Genomic DNA, 15777 nt, shown 5'->3' with positions numbered 1-15777 from the left:
TCTTTGTACCCCAGGAGGAGGGCCACACACGCGCACGCATGCAGGCAGCCACCTCCTTACAGAGTCTGTTTCCTGAACGGGGCCTGTCACCGCGTTATTTACTGGCGTTCTCCTCCAGGTCACGAGAGAGCGCCATCCCCCGACTCACTGTGGAATCCCTTACATTGAGCTGCCCAAGGTTGTCTGGCTCAGACCGGCCCAGGACCCGTCCAGGCTCTGCTTGCACACCTCCAGCGACCCGCTCCTCACTACCTCTCAAGGCGGCCCACTGCCTCCTGGGTAAAGCCCTGTAGAAAATTCTCCCCAACATCTTTCAATGAATAGTTCCTCGTTTTACTGGTCAGGTCTCAGGGAGCAGAGACTGAAAGCAGACCTCAGCTAGGAAGGGAGGGAGTTGAGATTTGAATCCGTGTCCCTCCGACTCTGAAGCCCATGCTCTTGACCCATGCACCCACCACCCGCCCTCAGTGCGGCCCGTGCAGCTTATTTTTATTGAGCTAGAATTCACATACCATGACATTCACCCTTTTAAAGTGGTTTTTAGTGGATTTACAGGGTTGCGCAACCATTACTGCTATGTAATTCCAGAACATTTTCATCACCCCCAAATGAACCCTCATACCCGTTAAGCGGTCACTCCCCATTCTTCCCTCCCCCAGGTGCTGGCAACCACTAATCTATTGCTCTCTCTTATGGATTTGCCTATTTTGGACATTGTGTATGCATGGAATCATACAATCTGTGGCCTTTTGGGTCTGGCTTCTTTCACTTAGCATGATGTTCTCAAGGTTCATTCATGTTGTAGCATGTATTATACTTCATTCCTTTTCGTGGCTGAATAATATTCCACTGAATGGATACACCACAATTTGTTTATCCATTCATCTATAGGTGGATACTTATGTTGTTTTCCACCTCTTGTGAATAGTGCTGTAATGAACATTTGTTTACAAAGTACTTGTTTGAACACCAGTTTGCAATTCTCTTAGATATATACTTAGAAGTAGAATTGCTGGGTCATACGTTCTATGTCTATTTTTTTGAGGAACTGCCAACCTGTTTTCCACCATGGCTACACCATTTTACAATTCCACCAGCAATAGAGGAGGGTTCCAATCTTTCAATTTCTAGATAGTGTCCTTTGAAGCACAAAAGTTTTAAATTTTGATGAAGTCCAATTTAACTACTTTTTCTCTGGTCACTTGTGCTTTGGGTGTCATATCTAAGAAACCACTGCCCGCCTAATCCAAAGTCATACAGATTGGCACCTATGTTTTCTTCTAAGAGTTTTATAGTTTTAGCTCTTATATTTGGGTCTTTGATCCCTTTTGAGTTAATTTTCATATATGGTGACAAGTAGGGGATCCAAATTCACTCTTTTGCATGTGAATATCCAGTTTTCCCTGCACCATTTGTTGAAAAGACTATTCCTTCCCCCATTGAATTGTTGTGGCACAACTGTAGAAAATCAATTGGCCATAAATGTGAGAGTTTATTTTTAGACTCTCAATTCTATTCCATTGATCTCTATGTCCATTCTTATGCCAGTATCATACCTATGCAATTTTAAATTCAGGGCTATCGAAACAATATAATGGCAAAGAAGTACCCTCGCCAGGATATATCCTTGCCAGGATGTATCCTTGAAACAGAAAAGATTTTAATTTTCAAGAAGTCCAATCTATCTTTTTTTTTTTTTTTTTTTGGTAGCTTGTGCTTTTGGTGTTGTATCTAGGAAACCATTGCCAAGGTCGTGACAATTTGCCTCTGTGTTTTCTTTTAAGAATTTTATACTTTTATAGCTGTAGCTCTCATATTTAAGCCTTAATCCATTTTGAGTTGATAGCAAGGATGGCTGGCCTGATTTACATTCTGTCTGGCTCAAAGTCTTACTCGCTAAGGCTGTTGTTTCATTTTGAGTTTCTAAAGGTGATGTTCAACCAGTGCTAAGTTCTGCTAGAAGTTGATCAGGAGGCTTGGGGAACAAAGCAAGACTCGTCAGCAGGGCCGGAGGAGCCTCTCACCCCTTTGGAGGGAGGGGATGAGCCCTGGAATTTTCAACCACCTCCCACTCCCAGCCCCAGCCCCCTTTCAAATGAAGAGATAAGGCTCTGGAGGAGAGGTGGCTGGCTGAAGGTCACAGCCAACAGGTTCACGGCTGAACTCCAATTCATGTTTTCCGGCTCCAAATCCCACGTTATTTCTATTCTGCTGTGATGCCTGCCTTCAGTGAAACAAATAGGAACCAGCAGGGGACAGAAACCCAGTAGGAAGAGATGGAAGGAAGGGGAGTTCACAGCAGACCACTCAGTGGGTATCTGTTAGCAGTGAGAGATTGGACGTAGGAGAACTTCTGGGTCTTTTAGGAAAACTGGAGTAAAGCTTTTTGCAGTGTGGGTAATTCCTGAGAAAGAAGGCCCTGCACAGAAAGCAGAAAGGAGCTGAAATGATTTCACCTGCTCAAATGGCCTAAGTAAATTAGTGGTGCTTTCCCAGTCTGTGCATGCTCTGTTCGGAAGCGATCGTACACTTGCCCTAAGAACTACACAAGAGCAAAGTAAACTGGCTTCCATCGTGGGATGAGAGACTTAAAATAGCTCCAGCAAAGAGCTTCCATGAGGGGAGTTGTTAACTGAGAAGTTTCCTTAGTGATGACCTTGAAAGAGCCCATCAACCGGGACCCAGTCAGCCTTGAGCCAGCGGTTACCAAGCACCTAGTGTGTGCAAAGCGGTGTGGCCAGGACTCAAGGCAGCAATCCTTCAGTTGGTGGCGAGCCTGCACACAGGAAAGTAGATTTACCTCATGGCATTTCCAAATGGGAGAGGCATCTACAGAAGATGCAGGAGGACTTCACTGTGGTCAGCTGAGTAATGGCCTCACAAGATGTCCATTCCTAAGCCCCAGAATCTGTGACTATCTTATTATATGGCAAAAGGGACTTTGCAGATGTGGTAAAGTCATGGCTCTTGGGATGTGGAGGTTATTTTGGATTATTCAGGTGGGCCCAATGTAATCACAAGAGTTCTTGTAAAAAGGAGGCAGGAGGGTCAGAGTCAGAGAGAGAGACAGATTGGAAGATGCTATGTTTCTAGCTTTGAAGGTAGAGGAAGGGGCCATGAGCCAAGGAATGCAGGTGGCCTCTAAATGCTGGAAAAGGCCAGGGAACGGATTCTCCCTGAGAGCTTTCAGAAGGAATGCAGCCTTGTTGACACCTTGATTTTAAGACTTCTGATATCCAGAACTCCAAGATAATAAATTTGTGTCCTCTGAAGTCACTATGTTTGTGGGAATTTGCTACAGCAGCAATAAGAAGCTAAAGCATTCACTAAGCTAAAGGCCAGCCTTAATACTATAGAACAGAACATAGTGCAGGTAAATACCAATTATCTTAAAGAACTAAGTGTAGGTGATTTAGTAAAATTAGATTTCTCTGTTGCATGTCGACTGAATCCAAGTGATAATTTTAAAATAAACCCAAATTAATTAAAGAAAACAACCATGTAATGACAAGAAAGTTGAGTCTGAGACCTTCATGTAAGCATAACTGAATGGGAACAATATAATATATATATAGTACATACTATGTACAGATAGCAAGAATTTGTAATGTATGTTTTTAAGCAGCTTTATTGAGATATAATTCACATATCATACAATCCACCTATTTAAAGTGTTCAATTCAATGGTTTTTAGTATATTCACAGAGTTGTGCAACAAACACCACAGTCAATTTTCGAGCTTTTTTTTTTTTTGACCACGCCCAGTGGCTTGCGGGATCTTAGCTCCCTGACCAGGGATTGAACCCGGGACCTCGGCAGTAAAAGTGCCGAGTCCTAACCACTGGACCGCCAAGGAATTCCTTGATTTTAGAGCATTTTCATCACCTTAAAAAAGAAACCCTGTACCCTTCAGCTATCACTGTCTTTTACCTCCAGCCCATCCCCCCACCGAACCCTAAGCACCTACTACTCTACTTTCTGTCCCTATAGATTTCCAGTTCTGGACTTTCCTATGAATGGAATCATACAATATGTATGTGGTCTTCTGTGTCTGGCTTCTTTCCCTTAGCATGAAATTTTCAACGTTCATTCATGTTGTAGCACGTATTAGTACTTCATTCCTTTTGATGGCTGAATAACATTCCATTGTATGGAGAGACCATAGTTTCTTTATCCAGTCAAATGTTCATGGGTATTTGGGTTGTTTCTACCCTTTGGCTATTATGAATTGTGCTGCTGTGAATATCAGTATACAGGTTTCACTTGATCTAAATTTGGGGCAGGGGAATACGCACCATTGCTGACAGCCCCTCCTAGCTAGGCCTGCTTGATTGAAGCCAGCCAGGAGATTGATTATTCCATGGTGTCTGGAGCTGTACACATTTCTTCATCTGTTGTCAGCCAGTCTTGAAGGTCCATTGAGCCCACTGGCCAGTCTTGAATATCCAGGCCCTAGAGATGGCTGCTTCCTATCCCAGTATTGTAGCTAGCAGGAAGAAGAGAAACACAGCAGATATTGAATGGGAGGAACAGTCAGCTTTGCCTCAAAGCAGCAAGACATTGCTAAGACTGTTTAGAAGGTATCGTGGGTTGAATCATATCCCCCCAAAAGATAGGTTGGTGTCCTAATCCCTGGTGCCTGTCAGTGTGACCTTATTTGGAAATAGGATCTTTGCAGATGTAATCAAATCAAGATGAGTTCATACTGGATTAGGGTGGGCCCTAAAGCCAGTGACTGGTGTCCTTGTAAGGAGGCCATATGAAGGGACTTCCTTGATGGTCCAGTGGTTAAGACTCAGCCCTTCCAAGGCAGGGGGCCTGGGTTCGATCCCTGGTTGGGGAACTAAGATTGCACATGTGGCGTGGTGTGGCATGGCCAAAAAATAAAAAATAAAGAAGGCCAGATGAAGACAGAAACAGAGATTGGAGTGATGCAACTACAAGCCAAGGAACACCAAGGATTGATGGCAGGCACCAGAACCTAAGAGAGGGGCCTGCAACAGACCCTTACCTAGAGCCTTTAGAGGGAACGTGGCCCTTGGTGAATGAATCAACAAAGTTCAGACTGTAACCCAAGCATAGTTGAGGGCACAGAGTAGAAACTCATAAAAGCCTGATGGTTACTAGACAAGCCAAGAGATACTTAGGAAAAAGCCACTGGATCAGGAGTTCATTTCTCTACCCTGCAGAGTAGATTTGTTAAGACAATGAAAGGATAATACTCTTTTTGACCATATTCTGCACTGACAGGCAGGGCAGATGGCAGAGCTGGGCAGGACAGGCTCTACCCACAACCCCAGGCTAGGGGAGCAGGATTCTGTATACTGGGAAGCTGGTCTGCTAGGACTGAAGAGTATGGTCCTTTCCCATGCCTCCCATTATTCCATGGAATATTCCAGCAAGTTCCAGAGCAGCCAGGGCATTGTACATAAAGGAACACAGGCAGGCCAGTGTAGACTGTCTTTGGCAAGGAGCAAATGGACACTGAATGCCCTACTCCTGAGCCCAAACTCCTGTGACCACAGCACCTTCTCGAAGCATATCACATCATGGGAGTTGTATTCATTTCCTTCAGCTGCTGTAACAAATTACCACCACCTCAGTGGCTTCAAACAACATACATTTATTCTCTTACATTTCCATAAGTCAGAAGTCCAGAATCAGTTTCACTGGGCCAAAACCAATGTGTCGGCTGGGCCACCCTCCCTCAGGAGGTTTTCGGGGAGAATCTGTTTGCTTGCCTCTTCCGGCATCTAGAGCTGCATCTTCAAAGCCAGCAGCGGAGCATCTTGCTTCAGTGGTGGCATTGCCTCTGTGGGCAATGTCCCCCTGCCTCTCTTACGAGGACGCTTGTGATTATGTTTAGAGCCCAGCTGGATAATCCAGGATAATCTCTCCATCCCAGGGCCCTTAATTAAATCACAGTCTGCAACGTTTCTTTTGCCATATAAGGTAATGTTCACAGGTTCTCAGAGTTAGGATTCAGATATTTTTGTGGGCCATTATTCAGCCTCCCACAGAAATGGAGGTGAAAACGTCTGCCTGTGGGTTTAGAACCTACATTGACCAACCCAAACCTTCTCCCCTAAGTAGCAACGATAGAGACTCCAGGATCCCTCAAGAGGCTCCCTTTCTGCTGGTCTGAGTGGAGACCAGAGCAGCCACCTGGTGGGCCTCGAGTTGGCTATAGATCTGCTCCACTCCTGGGGCCAACAGTGACCACCAGTCCCAGGTCTTGTGGATCCCCGAACAGTGAGTCAGCCCCACATCCCCTGATTATTGTTTGTAAGCTGGTGCTTCTCGTCAGAAGGCCACCTGCTTTTCTTGTCGATGTATCATTGAGCTTTCCAGCCTTCATATATGTAACTGAGCCGTTACAGACACAGCAGAGCTGGGCACATCTATTCCCCCGAGGAAAGTCCTACTCTCAACACCTAAACTTCTTGCAAGGGCATAATGGCATGCCAGCCTGCTAACCGGTCTCTCTGATGAACACCCTGACCCCTCACCGCCCCAGCGTGAACTTGCTCACGCCCATGTCTCCCCACATCACACCTGATAAGTCCTTCAGTGGCTCCCCATTGCTGACTGTGAGACCAAAATCGACGTCCCCACTTGGCTTCAAGGCATTCCACGATCAAGCCCTGCAAATGGGTCAGCCCCGTGTCTACCAACACCTCCCTTTACTACCTGCAGCCTTTACACCTGCCTCCCTGGACTACTTTTGTCTCCCATCAGGACTCAATGTTTTTTACTGAGAGAAAATTCACATAAGATAAAATTTACCAGTTTAGAACTTTTGACACACGCTACAACATGGATGTACTCATCCACGACATGGATGACACATGCTACAACATGGATGTACTCATCCACGACATGGATGACACACGCTACAACATGGATGTACTCATCCACGACATGGATGACACACGCTACAACATGGATGTACTCATCCACGACATGGATGAACCTTGAAAACATTATGCTCAGTGAAAGAAGCCAGACACAAAAGGAAAAATAGTCTGTGATTTCATTTCTATGAGGGACCTAAAACAGTGAAACCCATAGAGACAGAAAGTAGAATGGAGATGACCAAGGGCTGGAGGGAGGAGGTCATAGCGAGTTATTATTTGATGGGTATGGAGTTTCAATTTGGGATGACAAAGAAGTTCTGGAGGTGACTAGTGGTGAAGGTTGAATACCAGTGTAAACGTAATTAACACCATTGAATCGTACACTTAAAATGGCTACCTTTTATGTTATGTGTATTTTGCCACAATAAAACAAAATTTTAAAGACAAAATTTACCACTTTAGCCATTTTAGAGTGTACTATATCATTGGCTTTCAGTACATTTGCAGAGTTGTGAAATCACCATCATAATCAATTTTAGAACATTTTCATCACTCCAAAAAGAAATCCCACCCTTATTATGCAGTCCTTGTTCATCCCTCCCCTTCCCTCTACTTTTTGTCTCTATGGGTTTGCCCATTTTGGACACTTCATAGAAACAGTTTCATGCAATATGTGACCTTCTGTGATTGGCTTATTTCTCTTGGCATAATGTTTTCAAGGTTCATCCATGTTGCAGCATGTATCAGTACTTCATTCTTTTTTATGGCTGAATAATATTCCATTCTCTAGATAGACCACATTTCGTTTATCTATTCATCAATTGATAGACATTTGATTTGTTTCCACTTTGGCTATTATGTATAATGCTGCTGTGAACACCCGTGTACAGGTCTTTGTGTGGACAGATGTTTTCATTCCTCTTGCGTTGATACCTAGGAATGGAATTTCTGGGTCAGATGGTAACTCTAGGTTTATCAAGATGCACCTTGCAGTAGAATCCAGTGCCTCAACTCTGGATCTCTATGCTGATGGAGGATACAGACAGCCTAGAAAACAGAAAAACAAAGGTAATTGCAAGAATTTCCTTTTTTAGCTCCTACTTCCCTTTCTCTCCCCTTGGCAACCTGCTACTGGGGCTGTTATTGTGTTACAAAATTGACTAGTTTGCATCTTAGCTCCCCTCCTGAGCCATGAAATGACCCCTAAATCAGATTTCAGGTGTGGGGGAGGACAGGGGAGGGACATCAACTGGTAAATCTGGAGTTGACTTTGGCTATTATCTTTTTAAATCATTGCTTTAGACTAGAAAACCTTTACCTGCAGACCTCCTAGACCATAATCCAAGATCAACCTGTGAGAGGGCTGCCCCACAGACTCCCTATGTGGTGAGAATGTGTCCACATTGAATGTAGGAATAACTCTTTTGTTATTGACTGTTACTCAACCTAAATCCATTCAAGTGAAGCTCCTTGAAGACATACTACCTACAGGTCAGGGTAGTTCAACATCAGCTGAACTCTTTCCAAGTACAACCTGTGACAATTTCTTCGTGTTTACAAAATTTACCCTTTGAAACAGGCCTTGAGCTTGTGCGTTGAAAGTGGGGAGTGGGATTTAACGCATGGCTAGCAAGCTAAATGGTTTGGCTTGGTTCATTCTGTTCAGTGCCCATGAATAGCACTTGATTCATAGAGCGCAAGTAGAACGCCGCACATGGGCTCATCGTGGGGCACAGCAGAATTAGACTCCGCACACTCTCCACACTTCTCTCTCTCTCTGAGCAGATGGGCAAGCCAAACCCAAAATAGGCACAAATCCTCTGATAAAGGGTAGTATCGTTTGCACTTCCAAACTGTCCACAAGAAACGGCACTAAGAGAAACAGCATCACTTGTAAATTACAAGTGTTAACTTACTAACATTTAAATCAACGATGATCACCCCTTCAAACGCTGGGCCCCATTCGAGAGAGTCGAGTTGTTCCTCTGTCGGGTCAGTAGCTGGTCTCTTCTGTGGTTTATTTACAAGTGAAAACCCTGCTGCTGGTTAGAAACGATTCTGCTTGAGCTAAACTTGGCAGAAGAAGCTGGTACAAATGAAAGGCCTTAGAGCTGGGAGATCGGGGAGGCAGGTGTGGCCCCCAGGGTGCTGCTGAGCCGCCACAAGCCACAGCGCAGGAAGCCATGCCACCCACAACTCCACATGAAGGCAGGAGGCCTGGTTTACATTGCCGATGCCTCACCGTGTGACCGTGGACAAGTCGCTTCCCCTCTCTAGGCCTCCGTCTCTTCATCTGTAAATGAGGAGCTGCTGAACTAGATGACACTGAAGGAAGGCACCTTCTGCACTATTGGGCTGCGTTCGGAAAGCATCCCATGTACCTTTCAACACCAATCTGAACGAAGAACTTTGTAAAAGACATGGATCACATTTAAAAGCCAGGATTTCATTTTCAAGAGATGAAGGGGCGCATTGAGAAATGCACTTTAGAGTGGAGTTCTCTGGAACTAGCAGCTAGACACTGGCCTTGATCTAGATAGGATCCCAGGAATTATTTCCGTACACATGCTCTCCCCTTCACCCACTCATCCTGTATCTAAAGACAAGATGACAAGTAAAAGCTCCTGGCAGAAGCTCCCTCCCAGCCTCGCTCCCTCAGCTTGGGCTCACAGGGCAAGAGCAGAAAGGCGGCGGGGGGATGGAGGGCAGGAAAAGCAGCTTACGTTCAGCTTGGCCACAGGCGGCACGTGGCAGAGTCTCAAAGGTGTGTCTCAAATTCGGGCTTAGACTAAACAAAGGACCTGCCAAACCCCCTGTTTGCTTTGCTCTAGCGGTTCTGGAAACCAGCCCTTCACTTTTGTCCTGGCCCAAACCTGGTGGGGGAGGGGAGTGATTCACAGGGTCTCCAGGTTAGAAGAGGCATCCAAGGGGGGCCAGAGAACCAGAACTAAGCGTCCCCAGGAGGCCAGCCGGCTCTTCCATCTTGAGGTTGTCCTGCCTCTTAGAAGGTGCCAGAATCCATCGTCCCATAGCTTGTCCCCTTTATCCTTGTTTCCAAAAGTAGCAGACACACAGCACAGACCAAATCCCTCATGACTCCTCCCAGGATTCTCCCTCATCACTCTTCTCCCTTTCATCCCTTAAAGTCATCTTTTTCTCTTGCTTAAACCCTCCCCAAGATGATTCCTTGGATGAGCATCCTGAGTTCCCTTTGACATCCTGATCACTGGTTCCTGAGGTAAATCCAGCTTGTTAACATCTCTCAGCGAGGTTACTGGGAGCCAGAACAGGGCAGACGGCCAGGCACTGTGACCGTCAGACTGTTACCTGCCTCCCTCTAGATCAGAATGAGGCCTGTCAAGAGGATATATGGAAAAAAGATGTCAAACTATTTGTGTGGTGATTCAGGGAGCATCTATAACCCAGATGTATCTCTTACTGTGTCTCCTTCCCTTCCCATCTGATTAGCCAAAATAATAATAGTTAAAACAAGATGAAACAAAAAGCTACTACTGTTGGGAGCATACGATGTGCCAGGCACTGTTCTGTGCACTTTGCATGCGTGTGAACGTGTTTCCTCTCTATTTCATATATCCTGACGCTGAGGTCCAAAAAGCAAGGTGACTTGCCCCAGGTCACACAGGAAGTGCTAGTAAGTGGCAGAACCACAGTTGGAAGCCAGAGGGGCTGGCTGCAGCGTCCACGCTTTCTACCTTTACCTCTCCGGCTGAATGCCATCCTCTATACACTGAGTGACCCCGTGCCTTTAATCTCCCACTAGCAACAAGCTGTGCCAGGCCCCAATATCGGCTTCAGGACCCCCTTTCCTTATGCCTCTGGTCCATGATGCAAGGTCCAGCACATACAGAGGCCGAGGCCCAGCCCTTGACATCAGGAAAGCCGAAGGCCAGTGATGCTCACCCTGGTTCTCTCCTGGCCCTCCAGAACATGTCCCCTGGGATGACAAGCACCCCTGCTGGCTTGGCTTGGTCTACTGGCTCAAATTTCAAGGCTGAGGATGGATGGAGGGCAGCAGAGGCATATCTCTTTGTAAACAGGATCTGGGGGCTTATTCTGCCAGAACCCCCTGGGACAAGCAACTTTTAAGGGTTGGGACCCCCTTGAATCCCTCTTCTGGAGTGCAAAGGAGGAACCAATTCTTCCTTTTCTGACCATGAACCCCTAGTAGCACGTATTTGTCTACCTGAGAGGCAGTCAAGTGCAGGAGTTTGAAAGCCAGGCTGCCTGGGTTCATATCCTGGTGCTGCCCCTTATGGGCTGAGTGACACTGGGCAAGCTACTTTACTGTGCCTCAGTTTCTTCAGCAGTAAAATGGATATAAACATAGTACCTACCTGTCTTAGTCAGCTTGAGCTGCTATAACAAAATACCATAGACTTTGTGGCTTAAACAACACATATTTATTTCTCACAGTTCTGGAGGCAGGAAAGTCCAAGATCAAGGTTCTGGCAATGTTCACATTCTGGTGAGAGCTCTCTTCCTGGTTTGCAGACAGCTGGCTTATTGCTGTGCCCTCACATGGAAGAGAGAGAGAGAGCTGCAGTGTCTCTTCTCAAAAGGGCACTAATCCCATCATGGGGTTCCACCCTCATACCTCCTTTAAATCTAATTACCCCAAAAACGTCCCAAGTCCTAATACCATGACATTGGGAATTAGGGCTTCAACATATGAAGTTAGCAGTGATTCATTCAGTCTATAACACTATCTCATAGGATTTTCTTTTTTTTAAAGAATTTATTTATTTATTTATTTATTTATTTATTTATTGGCTGCCTGGGGTCTTCATTGCAGTGCGCAGGCCTCTTATTGTGGTGGCTTCTCTTGTTGCGGAGCACGGGCTCTAGGCACACGGGCTTCAGTAATTGTGGCACGCGGGCTCTAGAGCACAGGCTCTGTAGTTGTGGCGCACGGGCTTAGTTGCTCCGCAGCATGTGGGATCTTCCCGGATCAGGGCTCGAACCAGTGTCCCCTGCATTGGCAGGCGGGTTCTTAACCACTGCACCACCAGCGAAGCCCCTATCTCATAGGATTTTGATGAGAATTAGGGACTTAATGCCTGGAAAATACTTGCTCAGTGTTGGGCATGGAGTAACTGTTCAATATACACTTGCCAAGTGGTTTCTTTATTTTTTTAACAGCTTTATTGACATATAATGCACACACTGTATAATTTCCTCCTTTAAAGTGCACAGTTCAGTGGTTTTTAGTATATGCACAAAGTTGTGCAACCATCAGCACTATCTAATTCCACAACATTTTCATCACACCCAAAGGAAACCCTGCCCCTCGGTGCCATCACCTCCCACCTCCGCCCCACCCCCAGCCTCTGACAACCGCTCATCTTTTTGTCTCTATCGATTTGCTTATTCTGGACATTTCGTATATATGGAATCATATAATATGTGGTCTTTTTGGTCTGGCTTTTTTCACTTAGCATAATACTTTGAAGGCTTAACGGTATTCTATTGTATGACTACACTACATTTTGTTTCTTTATTCATCAACTGATGGACATTTGAGCTGTTTCCACTTTGGCTATTATGCATAATGCTGCTATGAACACTCATGTCCAAGTTTTGCATGGACATACGTTTTAATTTTTCTTGGGTATATACCTAGGAGTAGAATTGCTGGGTCATATAGTAAGTCTACGTTTAACTTGATGGGGATCTCCCAAATAGTTTTCCATAGCGTCAGCAACATTTTACATATGTCGTAGACTGAATGTGTCCCCCACCAAATTCACATGTTGAAATCCTAACCCTCAATGGGACCGTATTTGGAGGTGGGGCCTTTAGAGGTGATTAAGTCATGAGGGCAGAACCCTCATGGATGGAATTAGTGTCCTTATAAAAGAGACCCCAGAGAGATCCCTTGTCCCTTCTGCCATGTGAAGACACAGTGAGAAGACAGCCCTTTATAAAACAGGCTCTTACCAGACATCAAATCTGCTGGTGCCTTGATCTTGGACTACTCAGCCTTCAGAACTGTGAAAAATAAATGTCTGTTTTTATAAGCCACCCAGTCTATGATATTCTGTTACAGCAGCCTGAACTAAGACAATGTTCCCAGCTGCAACGTAGGATGTGTCCAATTTCTTCATAACCTCAACGACACTTGTCATTATCTGCCTTTTCATTATAGTCTCCCTAGCGGGTATGAAGTGGGATCTCATTGTGGCCTAATTGCTTTCTTCAGAGACTATTTATTGGCTTCGTACTGTAGCAAAGCCCCAAGGTGGGAGGAGAGCTGAGGAAATGGAGCTTAGAGAGGAGGTGAACCTTTCAGAATTTGTCTCAGATGGTCAGACATTCCAGGAGGGGAGACTTGCCTGAACTGAGCACCAGAGGCATTGATATGTCCATTTCATTTTAGAAATAAACAAATTGTGACATAAGTGAAGTATCAGAATCATAGGAGTTATGACAGGGGCTGCATCTTGGGGGTCAGATGGTCAGAGTGCCTGGAACCCCAGTCTCAGGATCTTGGTTTTTTTCTCGGAGACAAATTGCCATTTGTCAGCTGGGGAGTAAAAGGAAGAAATCTGTTTTAGGACAGCCACCCTGAGTGCCGTGTGGAGCATCGGTTCATGGGGGCAGCGCTGGAGTCAGAGGGACCAGGGTACAGCTGGTCCAACAATTCTGATGCAAGATGGTGACAGCTGGAACCATGGCAGAGACAGCTGTGGCAGTGAGGAGGAAGCAGTCCCAGAAGACACAGTAAGGCGTCTGAGTGGGGTACTTTCACTCAGTTCTTTCACTGTTTTTTGCCACAGAAAGTCTTGGAAAAATTCAAAGGTCAGAGTTTCTAAAGGAAAATTCCCACCGATGAAGTGGGGGGGGGACTACTGACTTCCCTATGTTCTGAGCCCAGGTCTCAACCCTCTGCTGGAGTCTGATGGAAAGTGTGAAGCTGGCACAGGAGGGAGGGACCGAAGTGCCAGGAGCACCAAATATTTAGAAGTACCCTCCTCTCCACCAAGCCTGCGTGGAAACAATGTTCATTTCATGGCAATGAAATGCAGGCCTCCCAGAGAGAAACACGGAATAAGATGTGTCCTTGGCTTCCACAAGCTTTCTCGATAGATAAAATCAACATCCGGGTATATTTGAAAATAACAAAAGATGGAAATGCCCACCCAAGGCAGTAACAAATGATTCCTTGTTAAATAGATAATATTTGACCTCCCAAGGCTTCGAGAAAGAGGTTTATGTTGACCTTGGGCTTAGGGGACATTAGCGTTTGGATAGCAAGATAGAGGGGCTAAGGGAAGGCATGATGGGCAACAGAAACCTCATAAGAAAAGGCAAGGAGGCAGGGAGGCATGAAGCCTGTTCAGGAGACGGTGAGGTCACCTGTTGAGCCAGATGCACTAAGGCGGGGCAGGCTGGGAATTGAATGCCAGGTCAAGGCATGCAGCCTGATCACATAAGCAACGGGGAAGCAGGGGTACGTTACATCCAAAGGAGGAGATGATTGGGGTGGTGGACGCTCTCAAAGACAAGCCACCACTCACCAGCAGCCAGAGCGCGTGGAGCAGCAAGACGGCAAACGTCACTCTCAGGGCTCTGTCAGACTGGGGCAGGGGACCAAAGAGAAGTGACAGGAAGTGGGGATCCGTGATCACAAGTGGGCGGGATGTAGAGGACGATAAAGAGTGATGAGAATAAAAGAAGGAGATACAGGTACATGAAAACCTCTTTCTCCTAGGACTCTGCCTAAGCAGAAAAAATAGGGTGAAACCCCAGGGAAAGAACCAGCTTCGGGGAACATTCACGGGAGGCAAGGCGAGGCGGCAGGAACTGTGCCCAGCTGGCTGTCATGCATTCGGGGAGCCTCGTGTTTTCTCTTCCAAAATGCTTTCCTTGAAGCTCATATGGTTTGTTTTCTTTTTAAACAGTCTTTTTTTGAAAAAAAAATTGTGGTAAAATATAGTACATAATATTTATCATTTTAACCATCTGTAAATGCACAATTCAGTGACATTAATTACATTCACAATGTTGTGTAACCATCACCACTATTTATACCCAAAACTTTTCATCATCTCCAACATAAACTCTACCCATTAAGTAATAACTTCCCTTTCCCCCAACCCCCAACTCATGGTAACCTCTATTCTATGTTCTGTCTCTATAAATTAGTCTATTCCAGCTAGATACTTCCTGTAAGTGGAATCATACAATATTTGTCCTTCTGTATCTGGTTTATTTCACTAAGCATAACTCTCCAAGGTCCATCCATGTTGTAGCATCTATCAAAATTTTGTTCCTTTTTATTTTTATCGAAGTGCAGTTGATTTACAATGTTGTGTTAGTTTCGGGTGTAGGAACTTTGTTCCTTTTTTGGCTGAATAGTATTCCATTGTGGGTATAGATCACATTTTGTTTATCCATTCATCGGTCAATGGACACTTGGGTTTTTTTCCACCTCTTGGCTATTGTGAATAATGCTGCTATAATCATGGATACACAAGTAACTGAGTCTTTGCTTTCAATTCTTCAGGATATATCTATATCTATATCTATCTATCTATATCTATCTATATATCTATCTGTATGGAATTGCTGGATCATATGGTAATTCTATGTTTGATTTTTTGGAGGAACTGCCAGACCATTTTCCATAACGGCTACACCATTTTGCATTCCCACCAGCAATGTACTAGTGTTCCATACCTTTGTCTACATTTATTATTTTCAGTTTTTAAAAAAAATTATAGTCATCCTAATAGGTGTGAAGTGGTATCTCATTGTGGTTTGGACTTGCATTTCCCTAATAACAGTAGTGTTGAGCATCTTTTCATGTACTAATTGGCTTTGTATATCTTCTTTGGAGAACTGTCTTTCCAAGGCCTTTGCCCATTTTTTAATTGGGTTGCTTGTTTTTTTTGTTCTT

At 45.0% G+C, this 15777-nt stretch overlaps 1 non-coding gene across 1 annotated transcript; it reads right to left on the bottom strand.

Moving 5' to 3' along the window:
- Positions 1-3783: 3783 nt before the first annotated feature.
- On the bottom strand, positions 3784-3856 carry TRNAK-UUU (transfer RNA lysine (anticodon UUU)). Its single transcript has one exon. It is a non-coding gene; the product is annotated as a tRNA-Lys (tRNA).
- Between the last annotated feature and the right edge of the window lie 11921 nt (positions 3857-15777).

Source organism: Eubalaena glacialis, chromosome X (genome assembly GCF_028564815.1).
Source record: "Eubalaena glacialis isolate mEubGla1 chromosome X, mEubGla1.1.hap2.+ XY, whole genome shotgun sequence".
Classification (NCBI taxonomy): Eukaryota; Metazoa; Chordata; class Mammalia; order Artiodactyla; family Balaenidae; genus Eubalaena; species Eubalaena glacialis.
The sequence above is the reverse complement of the archived record's forward strand: the minus strand, read 5'-3'. Positions and strand labels throughout refer to the sequence as shown.